Below are 7,899 nucleotides of genomic sequence, written 5' to 3' on the forward strand. Positions count from 1 at the left end.
AAGTTTCTTAAGTGAGGAACACAAAATGAGAAGCTGAGCACACAGGGTGGGGTCTATTCCCAGCACCCACATAATCCCACATGATACACTGTATCCTGGAAAAACAGATTCTGGTCTTTTCAACTAAACATTCATGAGAGAACTCCCATTAGGCATGTTGTTCTTGATCTACTAATAAGTGGAACAGCAAAAAGACAATCATCCTGTAATGAGTAACAGTTTCATTAATTCCACTCTAATCTCAGGTAGCTAAAGGAGCTGATGAATATGACCTCGGTGTTCACACAACCATAAGAATCTTGTTATGAATGCATGTTCATAAGGCAGCAGGTGACAAGCTCATTAGGCAGCCGGCTGGCAGGGGATGGAGTCTTACACTGGTCAGACTGCTACCACTAATCAATGTTTACTACACAACCACAGATCTAATACCGTGATGCACATCAAACTGTCCACCTGGGAACTGAGTGGCAGTACCCATTAATAGTCTGGTATAGACTAGAGTACATATCCACTACCTAACAGGGAACTTTCTGCCTTTAAAGCAAATATAAGATCCACTGAGGCAGTCACAACAGGTATGAATGGAGCAGAATAAACTCAAAGGTGACATCACAACACCAAAAAAACTGATCTGAAACTAACAGAGTAGAAGTACAGGAGATGGTCATTTTGAACAATCACTTAAGTTGACAAGTATGATAATGTTATCACATATCAAATCACTTTTTACTTCACAAATATTTGGCAGGTTAAAAATGAATGAATGCCTGCGTCAGATGGCAAAATCCTAGATTAACCAAAGCATCTGTTCTTTACAATTCTTCTAAACCAGGTGTTTGTTATAAAGTGTCAGAAACCGAAGAAAGCAAATACCTCAGCTTCTAAACATTCTCCCTGATGTGGAAGTACATAAAACTTATTAAAATTCAAAACACAGACCAAAAGTTATTAACGGTCAAGGTAACGGACAAAACATTTGCTTTCTTAGGCGATACCCTGTTCACAAATGGTGCCAAACACACACACATACATTTTCAGAACCGCTTGTCCCTTACGGGGTCACGGGGAACCGGAGCCTACCCGGTAACACAGGGCGTAAGGCCGGAGGGGGAGGGGACACACCCAGGACGGGACGCCAGTCCGCCGCAAGGCACCCCAAGCGGGACTTGAACCCCAGACCCACCGGAGAGCAGGACTGCGGTCCAACCCACTGCGCCACCGCACCCCCCATGGTGCCAAACAGTTCAACCCAATAAATACACAGAAGAGCACAGGAAGTCATGGCACAGACCCACTACTTTACCAGTTTTCCAGGGAACTTTGTATGAGAGGGACAAGAGCGAAATGTCAGAGTAAAACACACAAGTTTCCCTTTTAGGTGAACTGATGGAACTAAACCAGATTCTACACGAAAATGCTTGTTGCCATCGAATATTAAAACGTGCTCTCCTATATTCTTTGTATTCCAGTCTCATCCTCATTTTATAGAATCTGCTCTGACACTGTGTTGGCATCACAACACCTGCCAGCATCTGTGTCCTTGTGACTGTGCAGCTTGATGGGAGACAGGAGCCTGTGCCAGTGGAGGGCACAACTATTAGTGCAGGGCACCCTTCCCCGGTCTGCCGCAGACGCTCTCACCTTTCAGCCTGGATGAGGGGGTAACAGTGGCCGGGCTGTGCCGGGCCGGACCATAGGCTAACCCTTGAAGAAAAGTGTGCTTCTCATCTTCATGCTGACAAGACACATCCATAAACACTTGGGAGCCTTTAAAGCAGGGGTCATGTCTAAAAATGCCACCCTATATCCTAATCAAGACTCATCCAAGCACATATACACTGTGCACACTTGGACTACCACAGCTTGATGCAAGAACTGCTTAAAATAAATCTATTCTATTCCTGGAAATAGTAACACAATAACCTTGACTCTGTTCTATATCAGCCCAACAATAAGAGAGCATCATAGGCATTCTAATGAATTTCACTTGTTAAAAATCCCTAAATGGATACAAATACACAGTGATACCCATAACGCACTTTTTAAAGCCACCAACAAAAAATACCTTAAGGTTAATGCGTATTAAAAAAAAAAAAAAAAAAAATTTGATCTTGCCAGAAAACAAACAATTTGTACTACAATACAAAATATGACTGTGTTCAATACAACAATTTAACAGGGTATTTGTTCAAATTGGCATATCATAGCTATACTGAATTCAAACATCCATGAACTGAAGTTGTCTGAAATTTCTCATGCATGTAAGAAATGAACCTACAGCTTTAGCGTTACAATAAAGCCAGAAGAAAACCAACTTTCAATCCAGCCGTCTTATCACATTTTATAATGAGTACAATTTTCAGTCAGTGCTGGCTCGAAGCTGAAATCCAGTGAAAGCTGTGAATTATGCAAGAGAAGCTTCTGTCTCACAGTGAACATGTTGTTCAGAGCTGAAACTAGGATGTTTAAATATATTTAAAAAAAAAACTCACGAATGTTCATTTCCAAAGCACCACTCATTAGTTACGGCACATGAAGAGAAAAGAATAATGTACGCTTTCCTTGAGTGCTCAAGACCCTCGCCTTGCACATTTGAACAAACAGTTTACAAAAGCTGGCCAAGGAGGAGTATAAGACCCTGTGGCAACAGGCCATTTGTTGACGTGCAGTGAAAGAGGACGCCTTCATCATTCCACCTCCACTTGTGGAGTCACTATGCAAGGCCCCATTTTGCAGGCTTTTTACTTTGTGAGATAAAACACGCAGGAATCCCGTGCATGTTCTGAGATACTCTCCGTTTCTGAGGTGTAGTGTTTTTGCAGTTGCTGTTGGCAAGCACCGACTCCAAGTAATCCTGTGGAAATTGCATGCTGTGCGCTGCCTGCTGCTAATTATAACCGCACATATGAGATTCTGCGCGGAACGCAGGAGCGGATGGGGCCCCGAGGTCACACTTTCTCAATCCAGATCACAGGTTCATGGCAAGGTTTTGAGCTCACTCTGCACAGCAGGACTGCTACAGTAAAGCACCTGTATGCCATTAGCATCTCTGCTCTGTGGTTTCAAATTATCCAGGTTGAGTCACACAGTCCTTTGATACACGCAGATATTGCTCTCAGACAGGTGACCACGTGCAACGGACTTAATTTGAGCTTCAAACTTACGCTTCTGATACATTCGGCACATTTCGCCCCAATCCAAATCAGACTGGTCTTAAAAACTTAAAATGCACAAGTTTGTAAACGTATGTTTATGAACACGATACCCCTCAAGCCACAAATTAAGACACTGCCTTTTATTACGGTGTAAGCAGAATGTTAAGATATATTTAAACAAATTGGTCATCTGCTCTGACAGCTATTTTTGAACACAAGTTTGGCAGTCAAGAACCAAGCTATTGCCATTCCCTTCATCGTCCTTGCAATATAATGGACTGTTGTATGGGGCAGGAAGTGCTTGAGTTGACCTGACTATTTGGCAATTTATTGCTGCCCACAAAGTAGTAGCAACAGGATGTCATATCTGAAATCTTTCAGAAGACCTTTATACCAAGTATGCGTTCATTGTTATACCTACTGTAAGAACGGCATGATAATTCAATAATAGTGCTAAATTCAGACATGCTCCAAGGAATAAAGACTAATATTGTTTTGCTTTTTCTCTGTTTCTTCCTATCGGATATGTTCGAGCACCCAGTTGATGAAATTAAAATATAACGGTGGAAAACCCCAAAAAAACAAACATGCACAGGCTTGAAAGGAACATCACCAAACACATTTCAAAGAATAATTGTAATTTTTTCCCCCCTAAGAATCAAGAACCTTTCATTTTTAAGTACTGATCCAAAATGTTAAATTTCACTTTTCAGAGTGTCTGCAATAGTTTGTCTAGCGAAGAAAAAGACAAATTAAGGAACTTTTACATAAACCCCACTGATTTATCCAGCAATTAGCCTCCCTTTTATAGATTCATTATCCATTCTTCTTGTGCAATTTCCCTTCCCAGAGCCCCATCCCATTTCAAAGCCGCTCTTTGTCGGCGCTCAACGGGCCAGCCCGTGGGGAGTCATTTCAACGGCCACCGGCAGTGACTGAGCTCCATTAGCGCAGGCGAGGGGACACGTGACAACGGCGTGTGCGCCGCCGTCCTACAGCTCTACGTGTTTACACGGTGCCTCCCGCAATTACGTTGACCCCACGGCCAGCCTCACCCGCCCATAGTCTCCTCACGACGAGCTTTGAGGACAGCAGAGGATGCTCCTGGCAGTAGGCCGCTTCCATAAATTAGCCCAGCAGACACGACTATCCAAGTGTTGCTGGCCTAGCTGGCTTTGGAGCACCAAAGATACACCGTCAAAGAAGGGTTTTGAAGATCTGACTGAATTAATACCATAAACTTGCAGCAATAACATACAACGGAGAAAAATTAACACTTGACTATGAGGTGGGGAAAGTATCAGAAGGCCTGTTAGGAGTTTGTTTCATTTCTCTACAAATCACGTGAAATTACACTGACTAACACTACAGCATATGTCAAAAGTAAAACTATTCATCCTTTAGGAGGCGTCCTTTCTATACGCAGCCTGTTTACATCAGCCAAGCAAAGGTTATTACAAGGCCTTCAATTATACAAAAAGTATCGGCATACACATTTACCGCGTCGTCTGCGTAAGGAAGTAACACGTGCAGGAGAAGCAGGGACTACTTTGGGGAAAGTAGAAGGAAAAATACAGCAGGACAGCCCGGGGCTCGGAGGCTCCGCGCTATGATACGAGCTCAATTGCGGTGTTACTCGGCGGTTCGAGGCGCGAGACGGGCCACGGGAGCACCGGCTCTCTGGGGAAACGCGCCCCCGATTACTGACCGTGATCCCGCCAAATCCACCACGTCCCGTCAGCAATAATTGCGCGCCAATTCTGTATTTCTGCGCGAGGGAAACAGACTTCGACCTTCATACCAGTACCAGGCATTTTCACATGAAGCGTTTCAACTAAAGCTGAACTGAATTCGCCAAACACAGTGAACGTCTCCCCAAGACGAGTGTATTGTGACAAGGGCACCACTCAATGAAATAAAAGCGAGCCATGGAGAGAGAAAAAAAAGCGACACGGTGTAACTCAAGACGTTTTAGACTAATGACTCGCGCTAAAAAGTAATGCTGACTAATGTTGGAAAGATGTACGGCTCACTAGCACAGAGCCTGTATCTATCACAGCTGCGGGAAACGCTGTAAATTACAGTGTAATATTTACTAAAATTTACCTTACCCACTGAAGTGCTACAAACTTTCCTGTCTAGCACAGTCATTTTGGAACGAAAACTTACTATTAAAAACAAGCCTAATGTATTCCGTGATCAAAGTGAGAGCTGGACTGTCCATCTAACTCGCCATCTTTCCGTCCTCCCTCACACAGGTCACAGCTCCTTCACATTAACATGTCCACATGGGGCCGGAGAGCAATCCCCCCGCCGTCTTCCCAAACACACAGCAATACTTCACGTGAAGTTTATATGGAATTATGCACATCGACCAGTCATTTCTTGGTGAAATAATACGGACACCATGCTGGTGTGCGTGTCACAGATTGGAGACGCGGTCTCGGCCCGGTCAATTTTGTCTCCAGCGGCCGGGCTCGAGCTCATTTCGCGTTTGAACCTCTCTACAGGTCAGCGGGTTCAACGGGCGTCTCGCCGAGTTTTCACAACGAATATCATTAAGTCGAATGAGAAATGAAAGATGGACGCGGCGGAGGTCGGGAACCTGTGTTTGGTCTCAGCCCTGAAGGAAGGCGAGCGAGCGCCTCAGCGGTGCAAAACCGTCTTACTCCGCCGCACACGATCCGTGTGCCGAGCGAGGGGTGTGGCGATGATGGAAAGCTCAGCTGGGAGAAAATACGGTAAATGAAGTGAACGCAGCCAGTACTAACGGTGCACTGAACCGTTCAGGGTCTCGTCACTACTGGACTCCTTACTTTTCCCACACCGCGCTTCCTACTATCAAACAGCAGGGCTCGAGGTCTCTGGGTTCTCCAGCGATGTCCAGCAGCGGCCGCCTGCTCCTCTCCAATCCCTACACGCCAACGCCATGGAGCACAAGTAAACCCGGTGCAAATCTGGGGTAAAACGAGTAGGATCTCGTGCATGCAAAGGTTGCAAAGCGGCATCCGAGACAGAAAAGTTGTGGATGCTTCCAGAGCGGTTGTGTGTCCGTGTCGGTCCAAAGTATCTCACCGTTCCGGTCACACCAACCAACGACGAGCCCAACTCACTGGCAGCAGCAGGTCTCACTCATCGCTACACGCACCATTTATTCATTATCGCCAGTCAGCTCGTCCGCGCGGAGCGCGGCAGTGCATCCTGCTGAGATCATTATTTGTTAACTACATCTTTATTTCGGTGATATTACATATTTGCTGTGCGATTTGCTCTTTTTTGCCAAGACACCCTGCGTTGCACACAAACGGCACGAGCGCACCTCGCACAACACTCACATTATTCAACTGCCTCGTGCTCGCAAAAGAAGATGCCAGGAAGAGCATGCATTCACAAAATGTGCGAATATTCAGCGAAAAGGACAAAGTTTTGGGGGAATATGCGGCTTGGCCACCATTCCCACCACTGATGGAAGTATCATTAAAATATGGCGGCTTCCAATTTCGCCCCCTTTCCAGCAGTTCGTTACAGGGGCTCGGGACTCGCACTACATCTGTATACATGATGTGAACTCATAAAAATGCATGATTCATAGAAAGCGATGCGTTTCCGAGGCGCGCTGCGGGCTGCTCCGTGGTTTGAGCGCCCGGCCGGCTGGTGAGGAGCAGTGACCGACCGACCGTCCGTCCGTCCGTCCCCAGCAGGAGCTACCGCAACCCTCGGTACCAGCCAGCCTCCAGCGGAGTTAATTCGGCTTCATCGGAGTCGCGGCTCCCACGGACGTGTGAGGACATGGCATGCAGATGATGCACTCTTCTCGCGCGCGCACACAGCAATATTGAATATATATCACAGCACACAGTGTTACACAGTAATCTAATCATGCATATTTGTAGTTATTTTTCTTTCTCAGAGAATGGATAACTCAGCCATCGAGCATGGTTCCATTCAAAGAAGAGGGAGAACGTGCGGGCCACCAGCGGAGCCGCTAACAGTTGTCTCGCGCACTCACTGACTAGTAGTCTCGAGGCGAGCTCTCCGAGCCAGGCGGTCTTCATTCATACGGCGGCCGCCAACCTCGGGCTTTCACGCGTGCAACGCGCACCCCTAAAGCGTCGTCTGTGTCACAGTCTTAGAGGAACCGTCAAAGCAGAGGTTTCACGGGGAATAAACCCACAATAAAAAAGAAAATGCTGTAAATCCTACCTGTGAGCGTGCTAGCGCTTCATTGCAAGCCCGTGGAGTTGGATGTAACGCAAGCTGCAGCGTTGCCGACCCCTCCCATCGGACAGATCCACACACTCTCCCATTGAGGGAGGGGAAAGGGGGCGGGTTCTTGGGCAGGAGAAACCGGAAATACGTCATAAGTAGGCGCCATGGCGCTGCCTGTAGTTCAGTGGTGTGCGGCTATTGAGCGTGGACAAGTGCTACGGTTGCTTGCTGAGCACACACTTGCCTAGGGGTTTACGTGCTGCAATCTGTGCTAATATATGTGAGCTGTAAGGAAAATGGTTCTTTTCTTAACTTTGAAGTGGCCGATATTTGTAATTTGTCAGACAGAAACCTTGTATTTGTCGCATGTGGACGTACAGGCCACGCCGGACGGAGTGAACCGAGTGAACAGCAAAGGACTGTAAACTCGGTCCAGACTGGTATAATTTTGATACCTGATTTAGAATTCCAGCTCTTATTAATCGCACAATACGTAAGATCGATGTAGAAACGGGTTTGGAAGGGCTGCTCT

General features: G+C 46.3%; 1 protein-coding gene across 3 annotated transcripts in view; it reads right to left on the reverse strand.

The window, feature by feature from the left end:
- The window catches only part of tln2b (talin 2b), an 86,725-nt gene extending 79,299 nt beyond the window's left edge, over positions 1 to 7,426 (reverse strand). For 2 of the 3 annotated variants that reach the window (XM_018763744.2, XM_029256173.1), the window contains exon 1: positions 7,362 to 7,426. The gene's annotated coding sequence lies outside the window, so the exon portion shown is untranslated. The remainder of the gene's footprint in view (positions 1 to 7,361) is intronic. The other variant, XM_018763743.2, reaches the window with a different exon arrangement.
- Between the last annotated feature and the right edge of the window lie 473 nt (positions 7,427 to 7,899).

The sequence above is a fragment of the Scleropages formosus genome, chromosome 11 (assembly GCF_900964775.1).
Source record: "Scleropages formosus chromosome 11, fSclFor1.1, whole genome shotgun sequence".
NCBI lineage: Eukaryota > Metazoa > Chordata > Actinopteri > Osteoglossiformes > Osteoglossidae > Scleropages > Scleropages formosus.